The sequence below is a fragment of the Leptosomus discolor genome, chromosome Z (assembly GCF_034619465.1).
Source record: "Leptosomus discolor isolate bLepDis1 chromosome Z, bLepDis1.hap2, whole genome shotgun sequence".
Classification (NCBI taxonomy): domain Eukaryota; kingdom Metazoa; phylum Chordata; class Aves; order Leptosomiformes; family Leptosomidae; genus Leptosomus; species Leptosomus discolor.
The window spans coordinates 66,178,035-66,196,839 of NC_141419.1; the positions used below are offsets into that span (position 1 = coordinate 66,178,035).

The window sequence follows — 18,805 nt, forward strand, 5'->3', positions numbered from 1 at the left end:
CACTCAAATGCATCTAACTTTCAGGTCATGTGCCTTAAACACAAAAAAGCTTTTACTAGCATTACAATGAAGCTGATAAGTAAAGGGAAACAAAAAGATTTAATCTGCCATGTGCCCTGACACTGTCAGTTCAAAGCTACCTTTAGCAAACATTCAAATAAGCACAACATTCTCCCCTCCCACCCCCTTGAAACTACTCTTAAAGAAACATTAACAAAGGTATAGCTGAATACCTTCTTGAATTCAAACACAAAGAAAAGTTACACATGCAAATAACCATAGGAAGCTAACAGGCTATAAGGTTAAGGCAAATGACACGACCTGAAGAACCACAAATATTGATTCTGGACACTAAAGAGAAGTCTACACATGCTAGTAATATCCTTTACAATATAAAAAACACTCTGCGAATACATTCATCTTGCAGACAACTAAAGGATCACTCATGAAACACTCCACAAAAGAAAATCTAGGAGAAAGTCTCATTTGTTGTCATGCACAACAGCCCAGTGTCAGTGAGACTTATTTTCAAAGGATCTGGAAATTAGAAGCCACTTACATGTAACACAGAATCTTTCCCATTTAAATATACTAACGAGGAAGAAAAGACAACAGAAGCCAAACTACCAAAGGAAAAATGAGCTAGGAACAGTATAACAGAAGCACATGAAGCTTCACTTTTTTTTTTTTTTTAAAGCTGCATATATTTGGTCAAGCATCCAAACCTAAGTTCATTATAAAGACATTTAAACTTCCCACAGGAAAAAAAAACCAATCAGCAACTAACAAAACCAGCAATCAAGCCAAACAACTGCAGTTACTAATTACTTAACACCTGACCATCTCAACTTAATTCAGCTTAACTTTCAAAACTGGTTCTATACACTTCCTTGCCTTCACTGAATCACAAAACATAGAGATGTAAGAAGGAACATGTGGTGGCCTGACCCTGGCTAGCCAGCAGGTGCCCACCAAAGACGCTTCATCACTCCCCTCCTCAGCTGGACAGGGGAGAGAAAATATGACAAAAGGCTCCTGGGTCAAGATAAGGACAGGGAGATCTCTCAGCATTTACCATCACAGGCAAACCAGACTCAACTTGGGGAAATCAATGTATTTATTGCCCATCTAAATCAGAGTAAGATAACAAGCAATAAGAACAAAACACCTCCCCACCCCACCCCTTCTTCCTAGGTTCAACTTCACTCCCTATGTTCTCTACCTCCTCCCCCCAGCAGTGCAGGGGACAGGTTGCGGTCAGTTCATGACACATTTCTGCTGCTCCTTCCTCCTCACACTCTTCCTCTGTTCCAGTGGTCCCTCCCAGGAGAGACAGACCTCCATGAACTTCTCCAACATGGGTTCTTCCCACAGGCTACAGTTCTTCACTAACTGCTCCGGCATGGGTCCCACATGGGGTCACAGCCTTCTTTGGACACATGCACCTGCTCCAGTGTGGGGTTCTCCAGCAACTGCAGGTGGATATCTTCTCCACTGTGGACCTCCATGGGCTGCAGGGGACAGCCTGCCTCACCATGGTCTTCACCACAAGCTGTAGGGGAATCTCTGCTTCGGCACCTGGAGCACCTCCTCCCCCTCCTTCTTCACTGACCTTGGTCTCTGCGTGGTTGTTTCTCTCCCATATTCTCACTCCTGTCTACCAGCTGCTGCTGTGCAGCAGTTTTTGCCCTTTCTTAAGTGTGTTATCACAGAGGCACTACCATCTTCACTTTGACCACCAGCAGGTCCATCTTGGAGCTAGACAGAATTGGCTGTGTCAGATATGGGGGCAGCTTCTGGCATCTTCTCACAGAAATCACCTCTGTACTCTGTAGCCCCCTTGCTACAAAAACCTTGCCAGGCAAACCCAATAAAGGACATCAAGTCTTCTAGTTCAGGCCCTTCTTCCTCAATCTGTATTTGCCACATTATTACTACTATATATGAGAAAGATGTTTATATGCTTTAGGGCAGCAAACCTGCCACATCAATGAATCAGACTTACATGCCTGTTCCCAGCCACCCATCTTCCAAACAGTGGTGAGGGACATGCATCTACAACAACGGAAGATTCTCTCAAAAAACACCCAAAAATCAAGTGTACAAGAATTGGCTATCAAGTTTTTCCTGCTGTGAAAGGATTCCTCTGCTCAATCTCTCTGAAGTCCTTTGAGAGAGGTTAAAAGCAATTACATGTTACACAATACGAAAGATTTGCCAAAATTGATTTTAAAAGCCTGCAGTACTACTGATTCCACACTTCCAGACACAACTTACTCCAGTGCACAACCATCCTTGTTCCGCCCCCCCGTATCTCTAAGCTAAATATATTCTAATGTGATTTAACCATCACCTCTTGCCCTTTTCAGAGGCAGGTTTATGTATTCCCTTTCTTTGCATAGCAACTTTTAATATATTTGAAAATCTATAGCTTGTTGCTAAGACAGAGAAGGGAAATGCCCCGGTGAGGCCACATCTGCAGTACTGTGTCCAGTTCTGGGCCCCCCAGTTCAAGAGGGACAGGGAACTACTAGAGACAGTCCAGTGGAGGGCTACTAAGACAATGAGGGGACTGGAGCATATCTCCTACGAGGAAAGGCTGAGAGACCTGGGGGTCTTTAGCCTGAAGAAGGCAGAGAGGGGACCTTATCAACACAAATATCTAAAGGGCGGGTGTCCAGGGGATGGGGCCAGGCTCTTTTCACTGGTGCCCAGCAACAGGACTAGGGGCAACGGGCACAAACTGGAGCACAGGAAGTTCTGCCTGAACATGAGGAGGAACCTCTTTACTCTGAGGGTGACAGAACACTGGAACAGCCTGCCCAGGGAGGCTGTGGAGTCTCCTTCTCTGGAGATATTCAAAACCCGTCTGGATGCAGTCCTGGACAACCTGCTCTAGACGAACCTGCTTTAGCAGGGGGGTTGGACTAGATGATCCTCAAAGATCCCTTCCAACCCCTGCCATTCTGTGATTCTGTAGTATGTTTCCCTTGAGGTCTAGCTAAAACCTTTGAACACTTTTCTGGGCCATTAATTGCATGCATACTTCTGCATTACCTATAGTTAAGAGACCAGGCCATCTAAACATCAGGTCTAGGGTTATACTCAGCTCACTGTGCAGTTCCGTGTTACAAAAAACCCAGCTGATGAGGCAGTCCTGTTAGACAAGTTGCCTAAAGATAAAAAATATCAACTAAGAAAGCTAAATACTGCTTCAAAAGTAAGTTAGGCAGGTGATACATGATTTGCTCTTGAAAGATGCACATAACCTATTTGCCATCTTATAGTACTTATTCATTGCCTATTTTCTTTTTTTTTTTTTTTTGGCAACTGAAATCAGACCCATTATTTCCCCTGCTTTTCCTCTGCTTTTTTTTAAAGACAGGCTCCACCTTAACAACACTGTATTAACTGAACATGAAAGGCAAGTACACTACTATGCATTTTACCAAAAGCAAATAAAAATGAAAAAAACCACAAGTCACCTGTTCTTTTCTTAACACAGAAAAAATCATGTTCATGTTGATTAACCCTCTTCTCAACCATGAATGAGTTCACATTTTATCTTCAGTGATAACTTGGCAGACTTCAGTACATAACTTTTGGGTATCATCTGTTATATTCTCCTCCCCACTAAGCTATGGACAATCTGCCTCTGGTTTCCCTCTTGCTAAAAATGCTTTTATTCTTTTCTGCAGCTGCATCTAGCAGAGACCATTAAGTATTATTCACCACTTCTCAGGTCTGTCCTTTATTCCTTTAAGATCCTCCTCAGACTAGTCTGAGCCTCTCCTTACACTTGCTGGAAGTATTTCCATTTCTCTTCCCTTCACTTTCTTCTTGCAGATCTCACCTCATTTCATTTAAATCTCCTTTTTTTCTGAGGTTCACTGTTTCTAGCCTAGTGTTCACTTTCCTCCTTATGCTCAGAGGAGCTTATAAAATGGTACAGTTCTTAGCCAGCCGCCTGACAAGATGCTGGAGGATAAACAGGGATTTTCATCTGTAACACGCTAAGGACCTGTGCTGAGGCCAGGATATGTTCTACAGCCCTTTCACAACCAAGGTAAGGCAAGAAAGAGGAGTATATTAGTCATGCAGGGAACCAGGAAGCAAGTTCACTATCCACCTTCAGGACCTAAAGCACATTGGAGAACTTTGGCTGCTTTTTCCTAACACCCCTGCCCTGCAGCAGCCTCCAGCAGGTTATGTACATACATTGAGGGGGCACTGGGGAACAAAACCCAGGCTGACGTGACACTGTGAATGGGAGCACCTGAAAACCTTTATCGCATTTTCAAAGGTGAGCTGGGCAGACATTAAGAGTCTGTGGCAGAGGCACATTGTGTGCACACCAAGGGCTCCTTCTAGAGCCAGCATATAAATAAAACCCAAACAAACCAAACAGCTAAATCATAACTTCATGCAAGAATCTGCTGCAAGGAATAGGCCACCCCAAACACCCTTTCTGTATGCCTCCTAAGCCTTCTTCTGAGGCACCTGCAGAGAATCCTGCCAAAATAAAGGCACTCGCAAGTATTCAAGTGTCCCAGATCTTTCTCTATAAAATCAACTTGATACTAGCTCTTAACTTCTAAACAAGCAAGAACAGTTTACACAGAGAAACATTTACTTGGCTACAGTTGCTGAGGAAGTCCATAGCCAGCTCAGGTCTCATGAGTCATAGCTGACTGCATTGCCACAGAATCCTGCCTGCTATACAGCCCTCAAAACGGAGGTATTCATGAAATAAGCTTCAGAGCAGTATCTGCTTGAAAAACATTGGTTCACTTAAAGCAAATCACACAGGGAAGCTTAAGTCTTTTTATATACTTTATAAACTTCATGAGCACTCCATGAGAAAAAAACCCAACACCTGAACAAAGAAACTTTTGCTTGCTCTCTCACTACTCTAAATGGTACTACTTCTTTTCCCTACAGAGGAAAGCTAGGGCAGTTCATAGATCCAACTCGAGCCTGCATATCACAACTATTAAAGTGTACTTGTGCTGCTATTGCCATTGCAGAACCAAAACTTCCCTACGGTGAACTTAAAAATTTTGAAGGTTTTTCTTATTAAGAAAATACCAAGCAGGGCACTAGGACACAAGACAAACAATAGAGGCTTACAGAAAATGAGAACTGCCATTCTTTAGTTCTCTCTGGCACAAATGTCACTAGCTAAGTGTGACAGAGGATGTTACCTAGCCTAGCTTCACAATTCACAGTTATTTACAAAACAATACCATATACGGCTATGAAGATAACTGTAGTTTACAAATACACCAGTGTTAGACACTGCAATAACATATATTAACTGCGTGAAGACAGGCATTGTATTTAACTAATTCAGCAGTACAAAGCTATTTACCCCTGAAGCTTTGACATAGTAGTAGTTTTTTCTTGTCATGCAAATAAGTAATTTTTTTTCATACAAGATTAAGAAAAATCTAGCATAGCTGCATGTTGATTTTGCCCATGGCTAAATGTGAAAACCCATTCAGCTACTGAATACAGTTCTTGAATTTCTAAATTCCAGTCACATTTAAGCTACATTCCATAAAACCTCTAATGCTAATGCTCATTCATCCTGTTAGAACATCACATTATTTACTTTTCTGTGGATTGAGTTATCACAGCCATAAAATCTTGGAAAAGGACTATGTTCATAGAAGAGTAATTTTACAATAAAAGCAAATACTAAGTACTACCTCGTTTATTCCCTCTAACAAAACTATTGCAAAATTGTGAAAAATCATTGCTTTAGAAAAGGCATTCTGTAAAGTGATGCATTTTGGTTTACTTTACAAGTTTTACAAAATTCTCTTAAGGGAAAAAGCCCAAATAATCTGAATTCCTCTGCTGATCAGTTAGCTTTCAATCATTATCAAAGACTTTAGTAGCAGCTTTAAGCTAAAACATGAACCTGATGTTTCCCCACCCCGTCTTGTCTTAGTGAAGCTCAATGCAAGTTAACAGAACTTCTCGTTCTTTTTTCCAGGTAGGCTTGAGGATTAGGTCAGTCAAAAGGTACTTAACGGAAAATTGAGAAAATTAATTAAAATTTTTGTAATCAAACTGGAAATTTTTCTTTGAAAATGGCCTAAAATTATATACCTTGTATCAGAGTATCTAAAGCTATTAAAAATGCTAATTCTCAGCTTTTAAAAAAACAAACAATGCCTTCTATCAGTAAAACTGACTTAAGATTATTCTTCCTATGTAAAGTGTTTTGCATATATTCCACTGATGCAAATGCTGTAACCCACGCTTACAGATTTTACTGAATTTCTTTTTTTTTTTTTTTCCGCTAATATGTGCATAGTGACACCATACCAAGATCACTTCTCTTCCACTCAGAAGACAAGTTGGGGCATTTTGCCCTTTCCTTCATCTGATGGGACAGTACTGGAGTACCACTTTGCAACTCTACAAGCTTCTTCATATTCACACGCCTGAAAAAACTTCTAAAGATAGCAGTCTCCACCAATTGCAAATAAATATCTCTTACAAAAGTGGATACGAAAAGTTATATCCCGGAAAACCAGATGCAAGCCAGGCTATCATAACCAGTATTTGCCAGCTCAGAACTGAATACACAATCTTTTCACACATGAATGGCGTCACTTTCCTACAATGCAAGATACAAATTATCCACTAGTTTGTGGATTAGTTTTTCCATCATCCCCATGGAATTCAGGAAAAAGCTTCCTTTCTGCATCATTCTGCAACTTCCTGAAATCCTCCTCCAGTTACACACTATCTGAACAAACTACCACTTCCTCCACAAAAAAAAAAAAGTTCAGAGCAGTTACCACCTCGCAAAATCTACAGATCTGCCTGTATGTTCTCACAGGTGATTCAATAGGTTCTGGACCTGTACCTATCCATCGAGATGCCAAAAAGCCCCTCTATCACCTCTAATTTCCAAAAGGAAATCCACAAGATCATTCGGGGACAGTATGTATAGAACAAGAAATGATAGAGGGGCACAAGCAATTAGCAAAATATACTTAATTGCATCTATAACATGGTATTACTTTTGAAACAGCCAGAAGTTCAAGAGGACCGTGTTCACACATAAATGAGGTAACTTCCTCACAACAGGAGACAGCAAACTGGACAAAACAAGAAATGTGTATTTCATAATTTAGGGAGCAATGGACAAAAACACTATCACATGTTAAACAGAGAGAAAGTGTAACATTTTATACGATGAGCTAGAGAAATGTGATGCTGAGGACCTTAAAAAGTAGCTTATCTGATGCAACAGAAAAACGGGAAGACAGTTAAAGCAATGTGAACCGGTAACAAGATCAAATTAACAAAAAAAAAAAAATCTCTTCACCATTTTCGGTAAGCAGCATGTATCAAAGTAAGAAAAAGACTGCAGTTATTGGGAAGTGAAGCTAACACTGAAGTGTGTATTTTGACTGTGGAGGCAAATGAAAAAAGAACCCATCTGATGCCAGAAAAGAAAAGTTTTATGAATACTTTCTGTATGTACTTACGTTGAGGTGCTAACAAAAACCCAAAGATAAAAACGTTTGTTTAAGATTTGTGCTGTATGATTGAAGGAATACATTTTAAAAGTACACAGGAAAACTGCATTTCGCGTCCATGTAAAACTAGTTTGGAATTGGCAAAGGTTGTGATTATTCAGCTAATAAAAAAAAGCATGTGAAAAATCTCAGCCAAGTTTCAAAAAGAGCACATCTTAAAATAATTTTTTTAAAGCATTTAATCCATGACAGATCCAAACTGTAGAGGAATTATGTCCACTCCCTACAAAATTTAAAACAGCTAAAAACATGCTAACTTATGAACTAGCTGAACAGGAAGGATGGTGGTATGAAGTACCACAGAGATGATTTTAAAGTTGTATTCTATATGGTGAATAGTGCTTAAAATCACCAATGGAAAAATCCTCTCCGTCAGGTGAATCAAAGTATGTGTTTTGTCAAAGAGTATTATGCTTCCTAGAGTTTTATCAGACAAGATAGGTCTAAAACCATGATCTTCTGTGCCCTATTAAATACTAAGAAGTATTTAGTTAGCATACGTCTTTCTGGAGTCACTGCTTGTTTTTCAGAATACAGTCTGAACACTGCTATTCCAAATGGTCTGTCCATCCTCAACATTATATCCTCTGAACAAGCATCACCATCATACTTTCCTTTAGAGATTTCTTCCTTTCCCAAAGACTGAGTACATGCAGCAAACTCCTCCCTCTGCTTAGGAACAATCCTTGTCCTTTCATATTCTTTCAAACATGTATATTAATCACGAGCTATGTTTATAACGACTCTAGATTACTGTGGTGGCTTGACCCTGGTTGGCTTCCAGACCCCCACCCAGCCACTCTCTCTCACTCCCCCCTCCTCAGCTGTACAGGGGGAGTAAGATTAAAAGCTCGTGAGTCAAGATAAAGACAGGGAGATCACTTACCCACTGCCATCATGGGCAAAACAGACATGCTTGGTGAAAATTAATTTAATTTATTGCCAATTAGAGTTGGATGGTGAGGAAAAAAAAAAACAAAACTAAAAACTCAGGCACAGGGGGATGGGGAATGAGGGTCACGGTCAGTTCATAACACTTTAACTTTGCTGCTCCTTCTTCACACTCTTTCCCTGCTCCAGCATGGTTCTTCTCCATGGCTGTAGTCCTTCAGAATAAACACACTCCAGCGTGGGCTCTCCACAGGCTGCAGCCTCCTTCAGGGCCTACCCAGCCACAGTGGCAGGGTCCTCCACAGTCTGCAGCGTGGACGCCCGGCCTGGTGTGGTCCTCTCCACAGGCTGGAGGGAAACGCCTGCTGCACAGTGCTCTCCTCCGCAGTCTGCTCAGCACCTGGAGCACCTCCTCCTGCTCTCACTTCAGTGCTTGCAGGGCTGCTTCTCACACCTTTTCTTCCCTCGTCTTTCTCACATACTGCTGAGCAGTATTTTTGCCCTTTAACTATGTTTACCTTGAGGTGCCACCACAGTGGTTGAGGGGCTCAGCTATGCTCTGTGGTGGACACACTGGAGCCAGCTGGAACTGTCTGTGTCCTATTCGAGGCAAGCTGGCCTTTCCTCAGACAGGCCACCCAGCAGCCCCCCACCCTTGCCATGTACACCCAGTGTCATTATAAAAGTCCATCAAGATCCTTTTGTCTCTACAAGTTATTTTTGAAGACACTTGGCCTTAGAAGTATAAAAAATAAAGTTACTAAAGCCATTAATTTTGCAAAGGTATTTTTTAATATCACTAACTATCCTAGATATAACTCTCAGGGTGGAGTTGTTGCAAATTTGCAGTGGGTAAGAAAAACTTACCTACACAAAGTTAGATAAGTAGAGACGTCCTTTATTAACGATGCTCATCGTGTGCACTGGGGACATGGGATCCTTCCCAAAGATGTCCGCCTGCACATTGCAATCAACAAATATTTATCTATTAAATTCATACATATTCAGTCTGTACAATGCATATTCAATTTCATCCTCTCGATGATTGGTTCCTCTTTTCTCGCTTCTGATGCAAATTATCGCGCAGCCTCTGTCATAGCGTTCTATTGTTCCCTTTTGAGTAGGTGTTATAATTTGGGTAGGTAGTCCATGAGTCGGAGGTCTCGACCACTCCTCAAATTGACCATGTATGGTCAAGGAACATGCCCTTGGCTCGTAGGCTCCTGGCTCATACCAACTTTGGTTATGATTCAAAGATTATATACAATGGGTACCATAATAAATCCTGTCTTGCAGACATCTTGGACTACAACACACTGTCCTTGTTTCTAACCACTAACAGATCATTGGTTAATGAGTATCTTAGGTCTGGAATTTTACAGAAGCGTGCTAGCAGCATTGGCAACACAGATTTTATTTTATATTTGATCATTTATTCCATTTGAGACTTATTTTCCCAATACAATCATTAGTCTCTCCTACTAATATTCACTAATTGGAATTCTCGATATTCAAATCAAGATGGGAAAAGTAAGGGGATTTCTAAGCAGTATCCTAAAATTCTAAATCTGGTGCTTGCTGCAACTTTTAGAGAAAGCATTATACTTCATTGTTTACAATACATTTTATTTAAAATGTACTAAAAACACAAGAGATGTTGCAGTTTCTAATTCACTTTATTTGTAATACTTCCCCACCGCCCCAAAACAAAATCCAAGTAGATCCTGTTGTGGTTTGGTGTCTAGGAAGGTTTTGTTAGCATGGTAGGGGGCTACAGAGGTGGCTCCAGGTCTTCCTAACACTAAAGATATCTGCCTTTCAAAATGCCTTCCAATGCTGTTTTTGCTTTTAAATAATAATCATACCTTTCCAAAACCTAGCTAAAGTAGAAGCCCACTGCATCCATGAAAGCAGAAGCATGCTAAGCAGACCTTAATATTAGCTTGTTAGCATGCGATGCAAACTTTAAAATTAGCTTGGTTTAATCCTTCGAAAAGAAGCGCTCTCAGAGAACGGCCTTTTTAAGTCTGGAACAAGCATATATTGTACATGTTACTTCAGCAGTGAAACCACATTTAAAATTTGAAACCTATAGTTCTCAAGAGCAAACCTGGTCAATCTGGTTTTCCGCACATCCAGCAGAGAGGATCAGATGCAGCAGTGATCATATAAAAATAATTTCCCATTTTTTTGTGGGTAATCAACTATCCTATAGTCTTGCAGTACCCGATTTGTTAACCAGTATTAACAGGGAAATAACTGGATAAAATAGTGTGGAATTACTATATAGTATCAAGTCATGCTGTATTGTTTTACACGTAAACACCCCTCTGACACATGCTATTCCCAGCTCCCTCCTGAAAAAACAATGACTTGTAATAGCAAGATCTAGAGTATTACAAATGTGCACTTGAAGTATCAGCTAGACTTTGGTCAATGACTAGACTTTGGAATGGCACTGTGTTACTAGAATAAATGAGGGCAATACTGAAGTAGTTGTAAAACAGCATATGCACACAGCCATTGACTAAAGTGATCTACTCATGACTGTGGACATCCTATGTAAAAGCTCCATGGATTGGTGATGCGGTACTACCAGATTTAGATAAGCACCATGAGAAATCAGGATATAACTAATGGGCACGTCCTGTCTGAATACAGTCTGAGTAACTGTAAACTTTATCAAAGTCATAACCACTTGCCTTTAGAGCTAACAAGCAGTTAATAAATCCAGTATATGAGATACTGGAAATGGAGCGGCTGAGGGAACTGGGGTTGTTCAGCCTGGGGAAGAGGAGGCTGAGGGGAGACCTTCTCACTCTCTACAACTATCTGAAAGTAGGTTGTAGCGACGTGGGGGTCGGTCTCTTCTCACAAGTAACAAGTGATAGGACAAGAGGAAATGGCCCCAAGTTGTGCCAGGGGAGCTTTAGATTGGACATCAGGAAAAATTTCATTACCGAAAGAGTGGTCAAAACATCGGAACAGGCTGCCCAGGGAAGTGCTGGAGTCACCATCCCTGGAGGAGTCCAAAACATGTAGATGTGGCACTTCAGGACATGGTTTAGTGGGCATGTGGCTATTAGGTCAGCGGTTGGACTTGATGATCTCAGAAGTCTCTTCCAACCTAATGATTCTATGATTCTATGACATGTACACGTTGCTTTGGCAGGAACCAAACCTCCGCAGAAAAATGCATGTGATGCTTCTCAGTTATCCACTAGGAGCAAAATAATTGCATTATCCACTGACATCATGCATCATCCATGGAAAAAAAAAAATCAGAATTATAACACCTGGAAAAACCATCAGCTTAGAATTCATTTGCAATCAGCAAATTAAACTCATTAGGAATCCCATCATACACAGCTCAAAGCTAGAGTTATTAATCAGGCAGGAAGCAAAGCAACTTCATACCCACTTTAGAGAATGCAGAAACCCCATTGTCACTTTTTTTTGAAGTTAATTTTTATAGAACAATTAAATACAGGAGCAGGAATCACAGATACATGGCTGCACCCCTAAAATCAGCATTCATGTATTAATTAGCTTTGTTGTACCTCACACTATCTACTGCAGTGTGCCACAGAAGACTCAAAAGCTGTATGTATACCACCAGCAACAGTACAATATGGATTTCATCAGAAAACAATGAGGCAACATCCAGAGAAGATACTCTGCCCTAAGAGAACAGCCATGTTTTGAAGCCCTATGTTAGGCTGGCAAAGAGTGTAGAGCACACTGGACTTAAGACTCACGGTGATGGGAATGGAAAGTTTCAATCCTACAAAAGCAGTGGAGCTGCAGCTAAAGCAGAGGCCTGCTCTACCTGTGAAAGCAGCAGACTAAAACTTAAGATTAGCTTGTTTTGAATCCAAACATAAGCAACTTAATACAGTATGACTGTATAAGCATTTCTATAAATGCAGTATTACTAGAACAGGCCTTATGCTAACTATGCAAGGCCCCAGTCCTGATCTGTAAGGCTCATATTATCAACTTATAAAAACTGGCTCTGTGAACTAGACCTTGGTACCAGATGTCTTTTGTTATAGAATCATAGAATGGTTTGGTTGCAAGGGACCTCAAAGATCACCTGGTTCCAACCACCCTGCCATGGGCACAGACACCTTCCACCAGACCAGGTTGCTCAAGGCTCCATCCAACTTGGTCTTGAACACTGCCAGGGAGGGGGCAGCCACAGCTTCCTCAGGCAAGCTGTTCCAGTGTCTCACCCCCTCAAGCTGAACTATTACTTCCTTGGATCTAGTCTAAACCTGCCCTTTCCCAGGTTCCAACCATTACCCCTCATCCTATCACTGCAGGCCCTTGTAAAAAGTCCCTCCCCACCTTTCCTGTAGGCCCTGTTCAGGTACTGGAAGGCCACTATAAGGTCTCCCCGGAGCCTTCTCTTTTCCAGGCTGAACAAGCCCAACTCTCCCAGCCTGTCCTCGTAGGAAAGGTTTTCCAACCCTCTGACCACCTTGGTAGCCCTCCTCTGGACTCGTTCCAGCAGCTCCATGTCTTTCTTGTGTTGGGGGCTGCAGAGCTGGATGCAGTATTCCAGGTGGGGTCTCAAGAGAGCAGAATCACCGCCCTTGACATGCCGGCCACGCTTCTTTTGATGCAGCCAAGGATGCAATCGGCTTCCTGGGATGTAGGTGCACGCTGTTGGCTTGTGTTCATCCTATCATCCACCAACACCCCCAAGTCCTTCTCCTCAGGACTGCTCCCAATCCACTTATCACCCAGCCTGTATCTGTGCTTGAGATTGCCCTGACCCAGGTGCAGGACCTTGCACTTGGCCTTGTTAAACTTCATGAGGCTGGCCTGGAACCACTTCTCCAGCCTGTCAAGGTCCCTCTGGATGGCCTCCCTTCCCTCCAGCTGTCGACCTCACCACACAAGTTGGTGTCATCAGCAAACTTGCTGAAGGTGCACTCAATACCACTCTCCATGTCACTGACAAAGATGTTAAATTGCACTGGTCTCCGTACCAATCCCTGAGGAACACCACTTGTCACTGGCCTTGTACAATTTAAGCATGAGATAACAGAGGCCTTGAAAATACAGACAGACTAAAAGCAGAGGCCTCAGAACCATAAACAACTCATTAATGGTCGGTTACTGGTCAGTGGAAGAAGTGTAACCTCCAGAGCTGGGAAGGTTGCTTTTGCTCTAAGTAGCAGCAGCTACACAAGGGAAAAAACCCAAACAACTGAGCAACAGGGCAAGCCACCTGCTGCAGCCTGAGAAAGTAATATCTCTCCAGCATCACTACATGTAGTCCAGGACAAGCAGCCTCAATCATTTTGTAAAAGATGGTTATAAAAAATCCTAAGGGGGGTGGGGGGTGGCAGAAGAAGTTGTCTAGTTAAATTTTGTCCCTGTCCTGTAATCCACCTCCCCCCACCCCTTACTGAAGAGCTCTTCGGTCAGGTTACCTTGACCTCAGCAACTAGGACCACCAAGTACAAAGATATCAAGCTAGCTATACAGTACTGCCTACATCATGCTGCATACTTACAGCTAATTCAGGATCCAAGTCAGATATAAGGCTGACTGCTTTGAATAGATAGTGATAATGCGTGTGAGAACTAATGTTCTGACAAGTACAGTGATAATTAACAAAGTGTAAGAACTAATTACAAGGCATGTTGCTAGTTAATGTCAGCCTAAAAGCTTTCATTCTAAAGTTCAAAATTGACCTGATTTGTCAGTCTAAACTCTCCCATTACAGCTACCTCTAATTGTAAGAGTCGGTCCAAAACCAGTATTGTCTCAACCTTGCCATCAGGAATATGGACCATAAAGTACCCCGAAAGTTAGGCTAACATCTTGACATGAGCCTGCAGCGGCCTGCCTGAGAAGCAGTTGCTGATCCTGGGAATGGAATGCCAGGCTTGTGAGGTCATTATGCCCTGGACAGAGCAAGGACGAGAGCTGAGCAACTTGTTCACCTGCCAGGAAACAGCATAAGGATAAGAGATGTTGCTGTCCGCTTCTCCCTTCTAGAAACCTTGTGGGGGGAGATAACAGCCGAAGGAGGGAGCCTTGCAGAGGCAAGACAGCTCTGTTTTGGCTAAAGAGTGCTGTGCCGTTCTCTGGTGCCAGGGACGAGCCTGAGAACCATTACCAAGAAAAACTGATCAGCATCGATAGAGCCAAGAAGAGGCAGAGATGCAGAGGAGGAGCAAGGGGTGCTACTTGGCATAAAAGGGGCTCCTCAGTACCCGAACTTTGGAAGCTTTCCCCACCAAGGATCACGACGATCGTTAGGACCAGCAGGACGCTGCCTGGACCTGGGACCATAGGGACGCCTTGGACCTGCAGTGGTAGCTATCGATCTCTTTCCTCTTTCCACTTTACTTTCCCCTTTCCTTTCACCCTCTACCTATCGCACGCCGCTTTACAGGCAAACGATAAAGTTTCACTCTTTGATTGTAGCAAATCCCTTTGGCGTGATCACCTTAATGTTGCACTTTGAGATCACAGCAAATGAACCATCAGGAGTCCACTCAGTGGACCATGACACTAATTCCTTTATTATATATATATATTTGTGTGTATATATCTATCTATATATGCATACGCATTTAGTTCTAAGAGAGCTTAAGAAAAAGTGCAACTTTTCTTCTTAAAAGACAGCAACTTGAAAAGATCTAAGAATTTATTAAACACTAGTCACAACACAATCTGGGTTAAGGGCCTGGAGACACGGGGTAGCAAATTCTGTTCCAACTAATCCTTTTAACTGAGGAACGGTGGACTTCAATTGAGTGGAAAGACACACCAAACAGACTAAGAAGTGGCTGAAGCCAGCCAGAATATTTGATCTAATCCACATTAATCAGAATTCATAAGGAACATGGCAAAAGCAGCAACTGAAGTGTATGCCTAAAGGAGGAGGCATAAAGATGAACTGGAAGAAGGAGAAACAACACTCAAGTAGTTATCTGTGAAGAATTATTCTGAGTGTATGAACAGAAGTGAAAGGTTAATAAACTAGCCAGAACAGGATATGGCCTGGTGCAGCTGCATATTGGTAGATTAAAAAAACCCAACAGTATTCTGACCTTTTTACTTAGCATTCTACGAATGTGTATCGGAAAGTGAGGTCTGGTATTGTGCAAATCCCCAACAGAGATGTTAAAAATGTCATTAATGGCTATCACAAGACAGATCAGATAATCAACAGCAGGCTGCCTAGCAGGACTGTTAAGTAACACTAGAAACCCAGAAGTGGGCTGAACATCAGCCAGCAGTGTGCTCAGGTGGCTAAGAAGGCCAATGGCATCCTGGCCTGTAGTGTTGTCAGCAGGAGCAGAGAGGTGATCATTCCCCTGTATTCAGCTTTTGTGAGGCTGCACCTCAAGTACTGTGTCCAGTTTTGGGCCTCTCTCTACAAGAAGGACATTGAGGTGCTGGAGAGGGTACAGAGGCGGGCTACCAAGCTAATAAAGGATCTGGAGCACGTCTCTGCTGACGGATCTGGCGCTGTTTAGCCTGGAGAAGAGAAGGCTGAGGGGAGACCTTATCACTCTACAGCTACCTGAAAGGAGGCTGTAGCGAGGTGGGGTCAGTCTGTTCTCCCTAGTAACAAGCAACAGAACAAGGAGAAATGGCCTTAAGCTGCACCAGGGGAGGTTCAGGCTGGATATTAGGAAGGATTTCATTACTGACAGGTTTGCCAGGCATTGGGACAGCCTGCCCAGGGAGGTGGTGGTCACCATCCCTGGAGGTGTTTAAGAGACGGGTTGATGTTGTACTTAGGGACACGGTTTAGTGGTGTTGGTAGAGCTAAGACAAAGGCTGGACTGCATGTTCTTGAAGGTCTCTTCCAACCGAAACTGTTCTATGTTTCTATGTGGGTGACATAAGAAACAACTGTATCCATGAACAATAAATCAACAATAAATCAATCTTATGAAGATGCACAGAAATTCAGATTAAGCAGAATAAGGATTGCAAATACCACAGAAAAACTTGTTTATGCAATTATACCTTCAATACCAAATGCAAACACTCGAATTATTCAAAGCTTGGTAGAGCATCTGCGAGAAATGCTCCACAGGATGAAAATGCTCCAATATAAACCACGGACAGGAATTATGATCCTGAAGTGGATGCCAAATCATGAACACTGTTAAAACTTAATTAATTCCCTTAATAAAAGAGTCAAGTGGGGGAATCATACTCTGATTGATACTAAAAAGTTGACAGAAGTACTGCTGGATTGCAGCCCTAATTTCAAGTGGTATGTCATAACACGTGATTATATCCAAGCAATATTAAGTAATCCTAAAATATTTGGTTAATACACATTACTTGGTTTCTTCACATCTTAATCATTATGGAATTTTCATCATAATATGAAGAACGGTCTCACCTGAACTGATCTGAATGAATTACTGTTCCACTTCTCAATCTCCTCAATACATGCTAAGGAAGAAATATTCCATTTCTCCACTCTGCCAAGGATACTAGCACCCTATAGCACTTTGATAAATACAGGGCAATGTTCTGACATCTTCATTTTGACTATCAACCCATCCGCTGCTGGTTCAGATAACTCTAAGACATACATAAATTTGTACGGAGGATGTGAATGCTAAAAATAATTGTCCAGGAGAACCCTACGTTCCAAGCAATTTCTGCCTGCTGCACCAGCACTGGCCCAGTGTTTGGGGCCCCCAGCATAAGACACACACCGACCTTCTCAAACATGTCCAGAGGAGGGCCATGAAGACAATCAGGGGGCTGCAGCATCTCCCCTATGAGGACAGGCTGAGAGAGTTGGAGTCAGCCTGAAGAGAAGGCTCTGGGGAGATCTTATAGCAGCCTTCCAGTACCTCAGGGGGCCTAGAGGAAAGATGGGGAGGGACTCTTTGTCCGGGAGTGTAGTGATAGGATGAGGGGTAACAGTTTCAAACCGAAAGAGGGGAGATTTTTGTTAGATATTAAGAAGAAATTCTTTACTGTGGGGGGGTGAGGCACTGGCACAGGTTGCCCAGGGAAGCTGTGGCTGCCCCCTCCCTGGCAATGTTCAAGGCCAGGCTGGATGGGGCTTTGAGCAACGTGGTCTGGTGGGAGGTGTCTGTGCCCATAGCAAGGGACGTTGGAACCAGGTGATCTTTAAGGTCCCTTCCAACCCAAACCATTTTATGGGTCTATGATTATCTCCTATGCATCAGCTCCTTTTCTCTCCCTTACACTCCTGTTGCTCTTTTGCATTTTCCTTTCTCATTACCTCAGGCCTTTCACATATGAGTAAGCATTCCCAACCACACCTTCCTCTGTCTAGTATATGTCCTAGTTTACTCAGGTCACCTTTTTAGCAATGATTAAGGCTGAGGAATCACTTTATCAAATTACATAAAATTAATTAATTAAATGTTCATCACTTCATACTAAACCAGATTGTCTTCCTACCTCAGATAGTTGGAAACAGTATTTTCCCAAGCAACTACCAATTAATACAAATTTGCTGCTATGGTATTTCTGCCCAGGGCATGAATTTATAGCTTAGCTTTTTTAATAAAAGCTTTCATCAACTAAAAGCTATCACTTTCCATTCAACTTAACTAGCAGACTGAAGCAAACCTATCTGTAGACAAAAGCTGCAATTACATCATTCTTCTTTTATCATAAGCAGGTCTGTTGGCAAGATCAAAAGTTAGAAGCAGCAGCTAGAAAAGAGCAAATCCAAAGTTTACTCACATTTGTCCTCCAAATGGTTCCACTTCTATACACTACCAGTCCAGCTGCTTCCGAAATACCATTACGTTTGACATTGTATAAAATTTAAAAGAAACACACCAACATACTGCTAATGTCAAGGCAGATTTTTGAAAGTCTATTTGCAAGACATTAGTCTTCACACTAAGTGTTTTAAACAATACTACTAAAAGTATCTGTCTAACACTGACATCACCATCAACTAAAGTTACATTATCTTTAATCTAGAACGTAAATATATGTAGAATGCAAAGTTTCTGTGAAAAAATCTCTCACAGGAAGCTTTTGTATCTGTTTAAATTGACAAACGCATGAAGCTTCCTCTGTTAACTTGTTAATCTCTTCTTAAAAATGTCAATCTGTACTTCCTCTCATAAGTGCCCAATTGTTAATGGTGGCCAGCATCATACTAAAAATAAACCAGAAATACTGCTACAGCAAGGAAGGGTGCCTGTTCACCTAATTATATATTTAAAAAGTGGGGTGAGTTTTTTATTATTAGTGGCAGATTACTGGAAAGAACCATTTTGCTCTTTCTTCAGACTATAGGTAGGGAAATGAGAAGCTTAAAATCGGAAACGGCCAGTTTTACTCTTTCATGTATAGTGTTGCTC

At 42.0% G+C, this 18,805-nt stretch overlaps 1 protein-coding gene across 1 annotated transcript in view; it reads right to left on the reverse strand.

The window, feature by feature from the left end:
* Positions 1 to 18,805, reverse strand: part of CERT1 (ceramide transporter 1) — an 80,867-nt gene that overhangs the window by 52,295 nt on the left and 9,767 nt on the right. The window lies entirely within an intron of this gene.